At 34.9% G+C, this 14747-nt stretch overlaps 1 pseudogene; it reads left to right on the top strand.

Annotated features, from left to right (window-relative positions):
* The first annotated feature begins 228 nt into the window (after nucleotides 1-228).
* LOC133799619 (UPF0481 protein At3g47200-like) lies at nucleotides 229-1555 on the top strand (annotated as a pseudogene).
* Nucleotides 1556-14747: the final 13192 nt, after the last annotated feature.

The following is a 14747-nucleotide window of genomic DNA, read 5'->3' as shown; positions in this document are numbered from 1 at the left end:
AACCAGTATCAAAGGTAAGCTCTAAGCATATATTTGGTTAAAAGTTGAAAAAAAAATAAGGGGCTTTATTTATATTGTTTCTTTTTTCAACATGTATATTTTAATGTTTAACTACGTCTAATATATATCTTAATTTGCTTATATATACAGAAGTTGAAAAATATATATTTACATAATTCTATTTACTAATTTTTTTTTCTCTAAAACATAAAGATAGGATAGGTTATAATGGCGGCCAGGAAGATTGGAGAAGATGATGTCAAAATTAATGTTGACATAGTTGCAACTAAGCTAGCAAGTATGATGTACGGTGAAGATTTGTGCTCGTCAACTCGATGCTGCATCTTCAGAGTTCCAAACATTTTGCTAAGACACAATCCCAAAGCTTATGAACCCAATGCATTTTCAGTTGGGCCCTTCAACTTCAAAAAATCACATCTACATGGCACTCATAAAATAAAATTGAAGTACTTACGTGATCTCATTTCTCGTTCTTCGTCCTGTATAACTCATGAAATGAAATTAGTGAATCTCACAAAAGCCATTAGTGAGGTTTGGAAAGAGGCTCGTGAATGTTATGCAGGACCTATTGATGATGATGATGATGATGAACTTACTAATGATGAGTTTGTACAGATGTTGGTTCTTGATGGTTGCTTCCTCATCGAGTTATTCCGCAGAAACGCATACAAGAATTTTAGAGAAAGAGATGACCCAATATTCAGTGTGACTTGCATGATTGAACATCTACACCATGACTTGATATTGTTGGAGAATCAATTACCTTGGTTTGTGCTTGACCTGTTGTTCAATATGACCATGGTAGCAGATGAAAACCACTCGTTGAATATAATAGCAATATTTTTTATGAATAATGTATTCTCTAGAACAGTAAGCTTACTGGATGGCCGAAATAACACACATCAATCACTACTTGAGCAACATGAACACAAGCACTTTCTTGATTTGTTGAGGAACTCAATTGTTTTGCCTTCAAGTATAAGAGAACAACATTCTTCCTCCAATCCTATGATGGAATGGCAACAACTGCCGTCTGCTACAAGTCTACAAGAGGCTGGAATTAAGTTCAAGAAGGCTAAAAGCCCTACTAGCCTCTTGGATATTCGATTCGAAAAAGGGTTCCTGGAAATTCCTCAACTACTGATTCAAGAGACCACAGAATCACTCTTCCGGAACATAATTTGCTTGGAGCAATGTCTCCCTAATTGTGATGGAGTAATCACTTCTTATGCTATACTGTTGGACAACCTCATTAACACTGGCAAAGATATGGAAATACTTGGCAAAAGTGAGGTCATTGATAACTGGTTGAATAATGAAGAGGCCACTGAATTTTTCAACCAACTTTACAATGACACTGTTGTCAATGATTTTTATTATACTGAGCTTATAAATAAGGTGACGTTGGCCGAAATATCGAAGAGTGCTTATGCATGATTATTTCAAACATCCATGGGCTCTAATTTCAGTCATCGTTGCAGCTATCTTACTCATTCTTACCTTCTTGCAGACATTTTTTACCATCATCAAATAGCATATATAAAATGAGTGTATTTATATATATATATATATAGTTGCATTTTAACTGTCCAACATGTAAAGTTGTACTCTGTTTTTTGAGTCTTGAGTATGTGCGTATCTGAGTCAATTAATAACAAGTTTCACTTTTAAAATATTCTGAATGAAATTTCTAATGGGTTAATATTATTGTTTAATTTAATAATTGTGGCACCAATGATTTAAGACCTTATTTCGGTCATTGACCCATTCTCAACTTCATTGACTGAAGAAGGATGAAGACAAAAAATGTAAAAAATGCCAAATCATGAATTGAGAAAAAGAAAATCAATTACTCATCAATTTTTATGTCTTTCTAAATGATACTAAAGACATGTTGCTTGATGTGAAACTTCCTAAAATTTTTAAAGTTCTGACTTTTATAAATTACCAAATGATTATTTAACAACTTATTTAAAATGCAGAATTCTGTAGAAGTCGTTAAGCCAAATGTATAATATATTATCATAGTTTTTACCTCTATTAAGATAGATTAACAAACTTCTATAACAAAATGTACTGTACAAATAAAACCCTTTTACATGGTTCGAAATCACCTAACTCATAGAAGCATGCTCAGACATGAAATTAATTAGTATAGTATAATAAAGTATAAAATCACAAATGACTTGCACACATATAAACTCCCAATATACTTATGTTGCAAGCGTTTGCACACCCTTCTTCTAATCTAGCTTCTCAAATATCAGCTTCACACTTGAACTCTCTTCAATATTTGAAGACAAGTTTTGTCCCGAGGATATTGTTTCATTCCTCCCAAAAGCAATGACAACTCATTTGCAATCTCTGTCGCATTCTTTCTTCCAAAGTAAATATGGTTACAGAAAGATGCTACATAACACTTTCACACTTGACTAAGAAATTCACTCTCACACAAATCAACTCTCTCAAATATTACAAGAAATTACAAAATGAAGGAATGGAAAAGGTGAAGATCGCTGGGTGATTAGGTTGTTATTTATAGCTAAATGGTTGTCCAAAGTTGATCACAAAATTTGCAAGCAATCAAAAAAACATATGCCACGATCCTTAAACAGAATATTCTGTCAATCAACTTTCAATCTGTCAAGATAGATACCCAAATTGTTAAGAGAGGATATAGTGAATATAGACAGAATGCAAGTCCAGAGGGTACGAAAATGTTTTCCATCATGATCTAAATCCTTTACAGGCCAGCTCATGCATTAAAGACCATTTTATCACATTATATTGAATAAATAAATTTACCATAATATCTTGATCAATTTGTTCATAAAAAAGGAAATAAAATATTTATATTAAGGAGCATATTTCTATTATATAAAATACTGTTTTATCTATATCAAATATGTATTTGAGAACAAAAATAATCTTAGAATATTATCATGTTTAATAACCATGAAGTAATAACAGGACCAGACACATTGAGAGGGGATGTGATTGTTCAAAATATAGAATGAGTAAACAACCATGCTGACAAATTTACTAAGATGCTAGCGACATACAAGGTTTAGGAACATTACTTAGGCTTAAGATTACGTGCATTGTTTCACCTCCTTTAGGGCTCACCTCCTTTAGGGCAAGTAGAAGATTATTGGGATATATGCCCTTAAAACGTTTTTTAGTAACACATTTACAAATGATTTAAATAAAGATAATTTATTATATTCATATTTGTATTTATTTAAGTTACATGTTATTTATTTGGAAATATCAAATATTGTTAAGTGCAATCTTGAATTAAGTATATATATATATATGTCTATATATATATATACAAGATGATAATATAAAATTGTTCCTAATTACTAAATAAATTGGGATCTATATTTAATCAAAATTTATGACATTCTATCTTTTGGTTAAGACACAACAGTTTATCTGAATTGTTACGTGTAGTAGACACAAAAAGATATGGGTGTCATATACAATATAGATTGTGTAGGACAAAGAGACAATAAAAGAAAGAACTTCTAACAATCTCTCTCTGTGAAAATATAGAAGATCATCATTCAAAACTCGATGGTCGTTTAAGACTTGACCTTAATCCTAAAGTAAGTAATGAAACCTTATTTGTGGACCTATGACTTTTGACCTATCGAGCACATTCTATTAAGAAAACATAGACCTAATTCGTGATGTCTATAGGCTTGTTTGGTAAACAATAAAAAATAAACTTATTAAATAAATTATGCAAAAGCTAAAATCTGCTTTTTGAAAAAACTCTACAATAATTGTGTTTTCTTTTTTGAAATATATTTACTTGTTTATAATATATTACTCAAAATAAAAATATTTAAAATAAATTAATGTGATAATAAAATAAAGAATATTTAAATCTTATATATTCTTTATTTTATTCTAAAATCATTTCATATTTATTAGATATTGTTAAATATTTTTTATTTTAGTAATTTTATATTAACAATCCACGTTAATATAGAGTTAATTATCAACTATAATTTTCCTTTTGCATCTCATTGTACTTTTAAATCATAATTTATCAAAGACATATTAATTTCATATGCTTTTGGAAATAAATAAAATGGGAAATAATTGAATACATAGAAAGTGAGAGCTTTGCCTAACTTAAGTTTTACATATTTGTGATTATATCATGAATTAGATTTTAATATCCTAATCATTATAATTTTAATCTTAGCTACACTTACTTGTTATAATATATATACAAAATTATTTGTGTATATTATATAATATAATATTTTTGTTGATGATCACTTTAGTAGTGTCTTATTAAAATTTGTTGATGCGATTTTTTGCCAACATTAGATTTAGAAATCTAATAAGGATATTAGTGCTTATTTACAAACTATAATGAACTTATAAGAACCATTTCGTACACACACAATTTTATGTGGTTCAGTGGTTAAAATCTACCTAGTCCACTAGACAATATTATTGTTTTTCTCTCACAATTTCTGCAGAGTTTCAGTAATACAAAAGGGTCGTCCCCTTCCCTGTCCATTACCCATGATATTTATAATGAAATTTCCTGGACAGGTTTGGGTAACTTTGTGCATAAATATAGTATACATTTAATACATATTATTCCCATTTACACTGGGATACGATTGCATAATAGAATATCCTCATACAATCTCATATAATAAATGATAAATGCGCAATACAGCCTGGGCATTAATGAGCGTATAAAGAGCCTCCAAGCCTCTCGGGATCCTTCAGTGTGCATTCTGACCAGGTTTTCACGAGCTGACTATCTTCCCTGAGTTGGTGATAAAAGATTATCCGAACCTTAGCTCTGATTAACTTCAGAGCGCCCATCAGAGGATCTAGCCACTATATATCTCGAACTGGAGTGTTATCCTAAGAGGCAGCCTAATAATAACCTGAAGATCGTATTGCCAAGTCCCAACTCGAGCTGCTCACATCATCATTAACCAGAGGTTCTACTTGGCTTCTTTTCCATATATCCATCTGCCAGCTGTACCCCTAACTAAGTGATTAAACTCATACTAATTTTTAGGGTACAACATTTGACCCCAAGCTCCTGTTCGTGCTTGATGTCATCACTTTCTGACATCCACAGTAGGGGCTTTTAGGCTTCTGTCATGTAAAATCGTGCTTGTCTACTACTCGAGTGTTGGACACGTGGTCGTCTGTAATTGGCATCTGTTCGGGTTTTGAGGACTGTGACAACTATCCTATCAACTTTTTCCCGTCGTATGGCTCATTTAACCTTGACCTTTGGATGTCGAGATGTCCCAATCAGATGACCAGAATTAACTCTCAAACCTTGACCTTTGCATTCAAAAACTTTCCTTTCAAAAGCAAAATTTCCTTTTTTCTCCCAAACTTTTCCCAAAATCCTTTATTGCCCTTCAGACTTTCTGAATCTTTCAGGGAGCTTTCTATGGACGTATATTGACATTCTCTTTGAACAAACGTATAAACTGTAAGTATTTCCACATCTGGTTTGAATCTTTCATTTCTATATTTTACAGTGAGTTTTTTTACTTCAGAAACATTCTTTGTTCAATATTGTTTCATGTTGTGGTCATGTCAAAGTTTAAATAGGGTTTGGTTTATGCTAAATGGATGAGACTAGACTTCTTTAGAAATAAGGTATTAATAAAACTGGGCAAATTTTATGGGTTTTACAAAGAAAATGTCACTGGTAAATCGATTAGAATACCTGTTTGGATGTAGAAGCCGAGAGGGTTTTAGGTTTGGTTCTGGGTAGCTTAAGGGTCACGATTCCTTAAGCAGTTTTTCATTAAACCGCTTTCAAAAGAAAAATAGTGGGTTTGACGAGTCTGACACATGAATCCCGAAGTATCAGGGAATTTCACGAATTCAAAGCACGTGGCCTAGGACCACGCGTTGATGCTAGGACACATCCTAGCTCGTGTAAATTTTAAATCACTAAAAGTAAACCATTTAATCCCTCAGATCACCGTCCCTTTATCACTGTAGCTAGTAATTGTCTTAGGTCGCCACTAATAGGTCGTTTTGTCATCAGGCGAGCTAGATCATGGGCCCCCCAATAAGAAACATCGCGAGCTCCTCTACTCAGAGAAAGAATAAGGGCAAGCAGGTCATGTTTGACTCTCCAATTCCTCGTTTCGGCCCTGTGGTGGAGAAGGACCTTGTTTTCGACCCCAATGCTTTCTTCGAGGTTGAGGACATAAGGTCCCCAATAACGACACAAGGGAAAGTTAATAAGATCTTGTTGAGCCATGTGATTGAGGTGGGAGTTGATGGCCTTCTTGCTTGACCTCCATGGGAAGGAGAGTGGAGCTGCACCCCTCTCCAAGATGACTATGGGGCTTGGAGTGATGAGCACCTGAAGGCAGGTGCATTCCTCTCACTGGACCAGTACTTCGTAGATTTCCTTAACTACGTCAAACTGGCTCCATTCTAGCTTCCGCCAAACTCGTATCAACTTTTGGCGGGGTTAAAATATTTGTTTCTGAGGCACGAGTAGGAAGTCCCCACTCCAGAAAATATTATGTAGTTCTTCTTCCTTAAGGCCAATCCTAACCAGAAGGGGTGAGGTGATGAATTTTACTAACTCACTCGCTTCCCCAAATCGGCATCTGTCATCGATCTCCCCAGCCACCCAAATGACTATAAAGATTAGTTCTTTATGTTAAATGAGTTAAGAACAATGAGCACCGATACTTCAACCATCGTCGTAAGTCCTCTAACTTTATGAATTCAACACGTGAACTCTCTTATCACTTTCAATTTTTTTTTGTTTAATTATTCTAAGTTTGTTCCTTGTGCAACTATATTCGCGATAACATAGCAGTCTAAGACCCTTGGGGGTCAATACGAGACACTGTCTATTCTTCCTTCAAATGAGAAAGACTTCCGTCAGGTTGTGAATGACGCCACCATGGTGGCATGCAACCTGATCAGCTAGTGTCAGACGATGGCTCTCAGGACCCGAGGTCCACTTCTAGTCATTCCTGAGCTCCCTCCTCCTCAAGGAGTCTTGTCCGTCATTGAAAAGACCGAGGAGGAAGAGGATGTGGCACCGCTGGTGCGCAAGAGATGAGATCCTAAAGACGATGAAGGTCCTGATCTAAAGCGGGTTGCATCCAAGGCAGCATCCGGCCCCTCCGGCCAAGGTAACCCATATAGAAAATTAGATCAGGATGCTTCCAGTTTTAGGCTAGTTCGCTTCAACCCCAACCAACTCATTAGTTTCCATCCTACTGACTCGGACCTAAACACAAAAATCCTTCAGTGTGTGGATCATCTAGTAGTACGCTATGACCATAGCTTCCCCAAATATACCATTGTGGTTGACAACACTCTCCATTTTAGGTCCTCCATTTTTGAGGAATATGGGATAAACAGCAGGACATGGCCTTCCTTGCATCGGGGTGTATACACCTCTGGTTTTAGGCAGTATGTAGATGAGTCCAACCTAGAGGAAGAACCTGAACCCCTTAGGACCTAGGAAGTAATAATTCTAGACTCTCCCCCACCTCCGGTAATCCATGAGTTAGAGGTTATGCCTAGCCCAATTCATAACCCCGAGTTGATTGTAGTGGACTCCTCCCCTAGCTCGGAGGGTAGGGTTCTTGTTCTTGTCTTTGCATTACTTTGACTAATTATCTCTTTTATATGAATCTTCTGCCCGTTGTTTTTCAGGTGAAGAGATGGACTTACCAAATGCCTCAGACTTAAGGGTTGCCTTTAAGGTTGATAGGGTCGGAGCTGTTCCTGTGGTGAAGAGGCTTAGACTAACAAAGAAACACGCTCCCAAGACTGGGACTTCCATAGAGTCTCCTGTCAAAGATAAAGGTGCCAGCTCCACTCGGAAGCATCCACAAAAGACTCAACCAGCTCCAGTGACAGTAGTCACAGTTCTCCAGGCTTTGCCTCCTCTTCCTTGGCATGTACCTCCCTCGGTTCCTCAAGTGATCCAAGGTGAGGCTCCCACCATTCAAATCGCTGTTAAAGCACTTGACCTGGCAAGGATCCCTGAGGTGTTTTGGGGTACTGTATAGGAGATGGAGAGCCATATGATCGTCCATGCCTATAATGCCAAAGATGTGAGGGCCATGGAGGGGCGTACTCCTGAAGATGTCCTCGAGTTCACCATGGGGATGAATCTCACTGTGAGCCCTTCTCATTCTTCTAACTTTTCTCTTTAGTTTGTTTTTACCTAACCTTGACTTGCCTTATCCTTTTGCAGTCTGTCCTGGCTCAACTCCACGAACTTCCTCGGGTTAAAGCTAGGGATGAGGAGTTTCGAGCCACCCAGAACGCATCCCAAGAGAGCGAGCTGTCTGCCAAAGCCGCCCTGGTTTCCTCCCAGGAGAGTGAGAGAGCTGCAACGGAAGGCGAGCAGATGGCTAAGAACCAGGTCGCAGAAGTGAGTCGTCGCTTGGACTAGCTGCAGGCCGAGAATGAGGGGCTCCAGAAGTAACTTGACGAGGTCGAGGCCAAAGCCAAGGAGGAGGCTCAAAGGGCAAGGTCAGAGATTGTGAAGTCATCAAATCAAATGGAGGACATGTGTTTTGTTGGGTTTTATGCCCTTATAAAACCATGTCGGACATGTAGCACGATTTCATATTATCAATAAAAGTAGTAGAAATTATTTAGTTTGACAAGCGTGTTGCTTGCTTGTTTTATTACATGATTATTGATATAATACAAACATTTATAAAATCTCAAACATATGGTTAGTTACAATTATAGTGACTAGGTCACAGTAGATTATAGTTGTAATTATATGTTCAAAAGAACGAGTCCTAAGATTAGATCAGTGCATTGGATTTTCACTGATTAGGCAATCTATGATATGATCTACTTACACATTCAGGGTGTGATGTCTTGTCCAAGGCATCGACCAAGTAGATAAGATCAGATGTATTTAGTTACATCGGACTAGGACCGATATTGATTATTTATTGATAAATAATTATCGTTGTTATCAAATCTAATCAATGTCACAATGTTGACCATATATTAAGTCGATCTTAATTTTGAGTGATAATATTCTGCTAATTATATTATTTAAATCTTTTGACTTGTTCGTTACTAGCTTACCCTACAGTCTAGCCCATACTTACATCTTGGAGATTTATTAGTGTAATTGAGTGGGAGTATAATTCATAGATACGAAATCTATAACTTCTGTATGGGAAGTGAAAATATGATTTCCTTAATTGCTTTGTTCAAAATGTCAAATGATTGAGATCTCATTTCTGTGATTAAGTTCACGGAAATATCATTTATAAGGAACTTAGTGGGAGTTAAGGATAAAATAATGATGAAGGGTAAAACGGTAATTTGTACCCAGCTCGTTAGTAAATCATCGATAGAGGATTGACTGATTGTAATGGTTATAACAATGCATAACGTATTTATGGTTTTGAATATACGTTCTATGAATTCAAGAGTTCAATTCCGAGTCTATAGTGGAGTCACGAGGAATTAATAAGGTAGTGAAATTATTCGTAAATAAATTCACGGTAACTTGTTGGAGCTTGATTTCATGGATCCATGGTCCCCGCATCACCTTTGAGTAAATCATCTAGAATGTCTCAATTGATTGATTTAATTATCAATTAGGATTTTTTAAAGTTGGCTAGGTCAATTTTAGAAAATTTATAGAGATATGAGATTTAGAGAATAAAATAGAATCTTTGGGTAAATTTATTAATATTGATAAATTGGTATCAATATAAATAAATAATATTAAATCAAGTTTCAAATTATAATTAGTTAATTTGAATAACGATTTAATTAATTAATTAAAAAAAATAAATGAATAAAATGTTTTGAATTTAGGCCTAGTTGGGATTTAAATTCAAAACAAAGAGATTGGGCCCAAGTCCATTTATGGCAGCCAAAGGCTTTTATTTTTGTTTATTATTTTTAATTAATTTAAATTTAAATAAATCTCATTAAGTTGCCTAAATAAGGAATATGATATCTAGGGTTTTCATAAGGAAGTGATTTTCAGTTGATTGGTAAGTGAAAACCTAGACAGTCTAACCTTTCTTGGCCACTCTCTCTTCTTCTTCTCTGCAAGATCTTTATCTCATGTGTTGAGAACCAGCCCACACTAGTTCTAGGTTGATCAAATGCTTGGTGAGAAAGACTATGTAGCTGATCTTGTTCAATCTCTTGATAATACTATGCTACAGAAAGGAATCAAGGGTTAGAGAGATTGAAGGATGGAGTTGTTCCAGTTCTGCTGCGTAATGTAAGTTTTTACTTTACTCTGTATTTGTATCAATTTCATAGGAGCATGTTCTAGGAATTTGCATGTTTGTTTGATAATATGTAAATTGCATGAAAATAAATAAAGATCTTGAAATGAGTTTTTCCAACAATTGGTATTAGAGCCATAGGTTGCTAGTTTATTTTCATGAATGAACATGCATGAAATTGATTGATATGTTAGGTATTAATTGGATGGTACATGTTATTAGTGCATGTGTTATGTTTTCTTATGTAAATTTAGCAATAATTTGGTTGTTTTTGGCTTGTTTTGGATTAAAAAACTGCACAGATTTAAAAAAAATAATAAAAAATTTTGGACTGCTTTTTGATGTGTGTGTGCTGGGCACACATGGAGCCGCCGCCGGGACCCGGGCGTTTGGACGCCGTACGGATCCGTACGGACGTCCGTACGATGCCAGTGCCGGAACCCGCGCGCGGCATTTTTTCGCAAAAAAAAAAAATTGTTTTTTTAAATTGGATATTTTGTGCAGTTAGGTTTAAAATATTTAAAATTGATTATCTGATAATTTTATAGATATTTTTTCTTTTTAAAATATTTTGAATTTGTTATCTCATAATCATGACATTTTAAGATATTTTTTTTTATTTTTGTTATAAATAAAATATTAAAATTAGTTATCTGATTATTCAAGATATTTTAAATTTTGTTAACAACTTGGGTTAAATTTGTTAAAATATTTAAAAATAAAATGTCTTGTCATTCCTAACAACTTAACAACCTTGGTTAAATTAATTATTTGAAATTGAATTTTGTTTGATAAATTCTATTTTAATTAATTTAATATTTTGTAACTTGTTTAATTAATTATATTGAATTTTGTCTGATGAATTCTATGTTAATTAATTATGGTATTTTACAAAATAGTGTATTGTTGTGGTATATTTGCATAAATTAATAATACATACTTATAGAATAACATGTTAGGCCCATCCAATTATTAACATATCAAACATCATTATTAAGTTATTTTTTGCATTTGGGCTTTAAATATATGTATAATGATGGCCCACTTTTTGCGTTTAAAAAATGTGGGAAAACTCAAATAAAACTTTCATAAAATGTTAGGTTTTATTTGGGCTCAATTGAACATGTAAAGTTTAAATTCCTCTCTTGTAGGTGGTTCCACTTGTGAAGGCCCATTTGCTTTGCATTACTAGATTAGGCCTAATCAATTGAATAACAATTAATAAAACAAAGGTTCAAATTCCTGTCTTTTTGGGCTTTGTGTGTAAGTTAGGGAGCCTTAGTAGTGGGTCCGACATACTGAACCCAGCTCTCCTCCATGCAAGCTCAAATTGTTAAGGCCCATTTACCTAAGTTGGACTTAATTGTATTAGGTTATTCTTTTTAGTTGGACCTAATAATTGATTAGAAACATATTAATTCTAATTTTTGGATTAATTTTCAATGGTAATTTTAGAATTAATGGAAAAATTATAAACTATGGTTTGTTGATTATTTTTATAATTTGGCGAACCTTAGTTGGTTTATTGATTATTTTGATAATTTGGAAAACCTAAGTTGAAATTTTTCAAAAAGAATAAAATACTAAAATATTTAATAATGAGATTTTAAAAAATTTCAATTCGATCTCCACCGTTGATTTAACAAGGTTAGAGTTCAGTGGGGCCGCATGACTCTTTGATTTCGTCTCCCTACGGAAGGTGTTCACTGGACTTCTTAACATAGTTAAATTTCTTAGGATAGATGGTTATAGATGGACCTTCTATAGACTCATCCCTACGGTGACTATAGGAATTAAGTCTATAATAATCGAAACCGTGGGTCAAACTCATAAAGTAAGAAATATTTGTGACTCTCGCTTACCGGGACACATGAGTTTCCGTTACTTTGATCGAATGGAATAGGTAGTTAATAAAAGTCTATGGATTTTTATTAATTGAGATGTTTCTCTATTTAACTACGTGAATATTTGTGACTCTCGCCTACCGGGACACATGGGTTCATGGCTAGCTAAAGTACCTAAGAAATAGAAGATAAGTGTTTTAGTATTGTGCTTATCTCGAAACATTTTGTATGTTATGCTACTTCTAAAATATTTAATGAATAAATGTTTGTCAAGCAATGCGTTGATTACTACTTAGTTGATAATAGAAGCTCTAGGTTTCCCACCTCATACTCTCTCTGATCTCTAAAATGTTACTCTATGGTGGGAACCTCAAGAAATGTTTGTCCAACATCAACATGGTGTTGATTTTAGACAACATCGAGTTCTTGATAATCAAAGATATTCCTATTTTTCCCATGCAACGATCACCAAATCCTTCAAAGAGGATTGATGATGGTAGTTCGAGCAAATGAAAGAATACTAATACTACTAAACAAGCTCAAGGAGAAGCTGCTTTGAGCTTCTTCTTCGAAGAGCAAGAGAGGAAAAAATTCATACAAAAAGAACAAGAAGTCAACTGGAAAGGCACCAAATGCTGCAAAGCATCTTGGAGCAAGGCCTGATTATAAGTACACAAAAAAGGGGAGTGTTTCCAAGTGCAAGGAGACTGGGAATTGGAACAAGATTACCCGGAACTCAAATCATATGGAACCCAAAATAATTAAATTTGTCTTGGATGCATGTGATTTTAGAGGATGATACTTCGGTTTTGGATCGCTGAATCACAATCTACTAAACATGCATGTACCTTTCTATACCTTTAGCATTGGGAAAGCCATGAAGGATAAAAAGCCACGGCTTGGTATCCATCAAGGGTTGTTCGTATCAAACAAGGCAAAAGGATAAGCTTGACTGAATTTTGAAAATAAATATATTTTTTTAAGACAATGTTTATTTTATTCCGATTTTCAATGGAAATTTTAATTTAAGTTTTTCTTATTACATCAACAACAATTTGTAGTTACTTTCACAAGTAATAAAATCCTATTTCTTTAAATGGGTGTGAATTGTGGGGTGGATGTGTGAAAAACAGGCTATACCTATTGCAACTAAACGAACCCTATGTTATAAATAATGAGTTGTTTAAGACAGCTAATTCTAGGACCGTTAAACGACAAAAGGTCAATAACGTTAGAAATGATGTACCTTTGGCATTTTCGCTTTGGTCATATTTGTTATGATAGGATTCAAAGACTAACAAAGGCTGGGCCTTTGAGGGAACTCACCTAGGGTGACCTACCTGTTTGTGAATCTAGTCTCGAGGGCAGAATGACAAAGCGTCCATTCTCTGTGATAGGAGAAAGGGCCAAAGAACCACTAAGGTTAGTATGTTCAAATGTCTGGGGACATATGAATGTTCAAGCGAGGGGTGGTTATGAGTATTTCGTCACCTTCATCGACGATTGCTCTAGAGACTCATGTAAGTACCTCAAGCATAGGAATTATGTGAATTTGTTAAGAAATTCAAAGAATTCATTGCTATGGATTTAAAACCAAATTAGGTAAAACGTTAAAGATCTTGCGATCTGATAGGGGTGGAGGATATTTGGATAATCAAAACCAAGATCATTTAATAGAACTTGAAGATTTGTCTAAAACAACTGCCCCAAGGACTCTACAACAGAACAGTGTTGATGAGCGGTGTGAATCGCACATTTATGAAAATGTGTGTTCTATGATAAGCTATTAAACTCTACCAACTTCTTACCCAGATCTTTTCTGGAGACATACTACCTAGACCGCATGTGATACTTTTTTTTAAATGTTGTGCTGTCTCAAAAGCTGTCTCCAAGACACCACTAGAATTATGAAATGGTCGTGAACCTGGTTTACGTCATTATGGAATTTGGTGGTGTCATGTTTTTGTCATGAGAAAAAAGGTAGAAAGCTAGAACAATGAGCCGAGGGTTTGCTTGTTTGATGGCTATTCTAAAGGTACTCAGGGTGGTTTGTTTCATAGTCCAGTAGACAAGAAAGTGTTTGGCTCTACAAATGCTACTTTTCTGGATAACGACTACATAATGAATTTCAAGTCTCATAGAAAAATAGTATTAGATGGAAAAATGATAAACTATTGTTTCATCCTTACCGATGCAAGTCGATGAAAACAAGGTACATTTAGAAACCACTAATCCAAGTCAGAAAGTTACGATGCCTCGTCATAGTGGGAGGATTTCTCAGAACCCGGTACCTATGGTATGGATAGTGAAACCCACAAGTTGGTTGGGGACACAAGTAACAATGATTTGTTGGCCTTTAAATAGGAAATGGGTAAGTCTGAAAGGGATTTTTTAACTCAAAGCCAAGTACCAGGTAATAAAGTCTAAGTACTCTTAATTTTTCTGAGATCTTGTAGATGTGCCATTGGACTTTAGGCCTATGGGGTGCAAGAGGATCTATAAGAAGATGAGAGGAGCTGATAGAAAGGTTGAGACATTAAAGGCTCAACTCGTGGCAGAAAGAGAAATTTGACTTAGAGAAAACTTTTTCTCCGGTAGCCATGTTAAA

The sequence above is a fragment of the Humulus lupulus genome, chromosome 9, assembly GCF_963169125.1.
Source record: "Humulus lupulus chromosome 9, drHumLupu1.1, whole genome shotgun sequence".
In the NCBI taxonomy this organism is placed as follows: Eukaryota; Viridiplantae; Streptophyta; class Magnoliopsida; order Rosales; family Cannabaceae; genus Humulus; species Humulus lupulus.
Note: the sequence above shows the minus strand (reverse complement) of the source record. Positions and strands in the feature narration are given on the sequence as shown.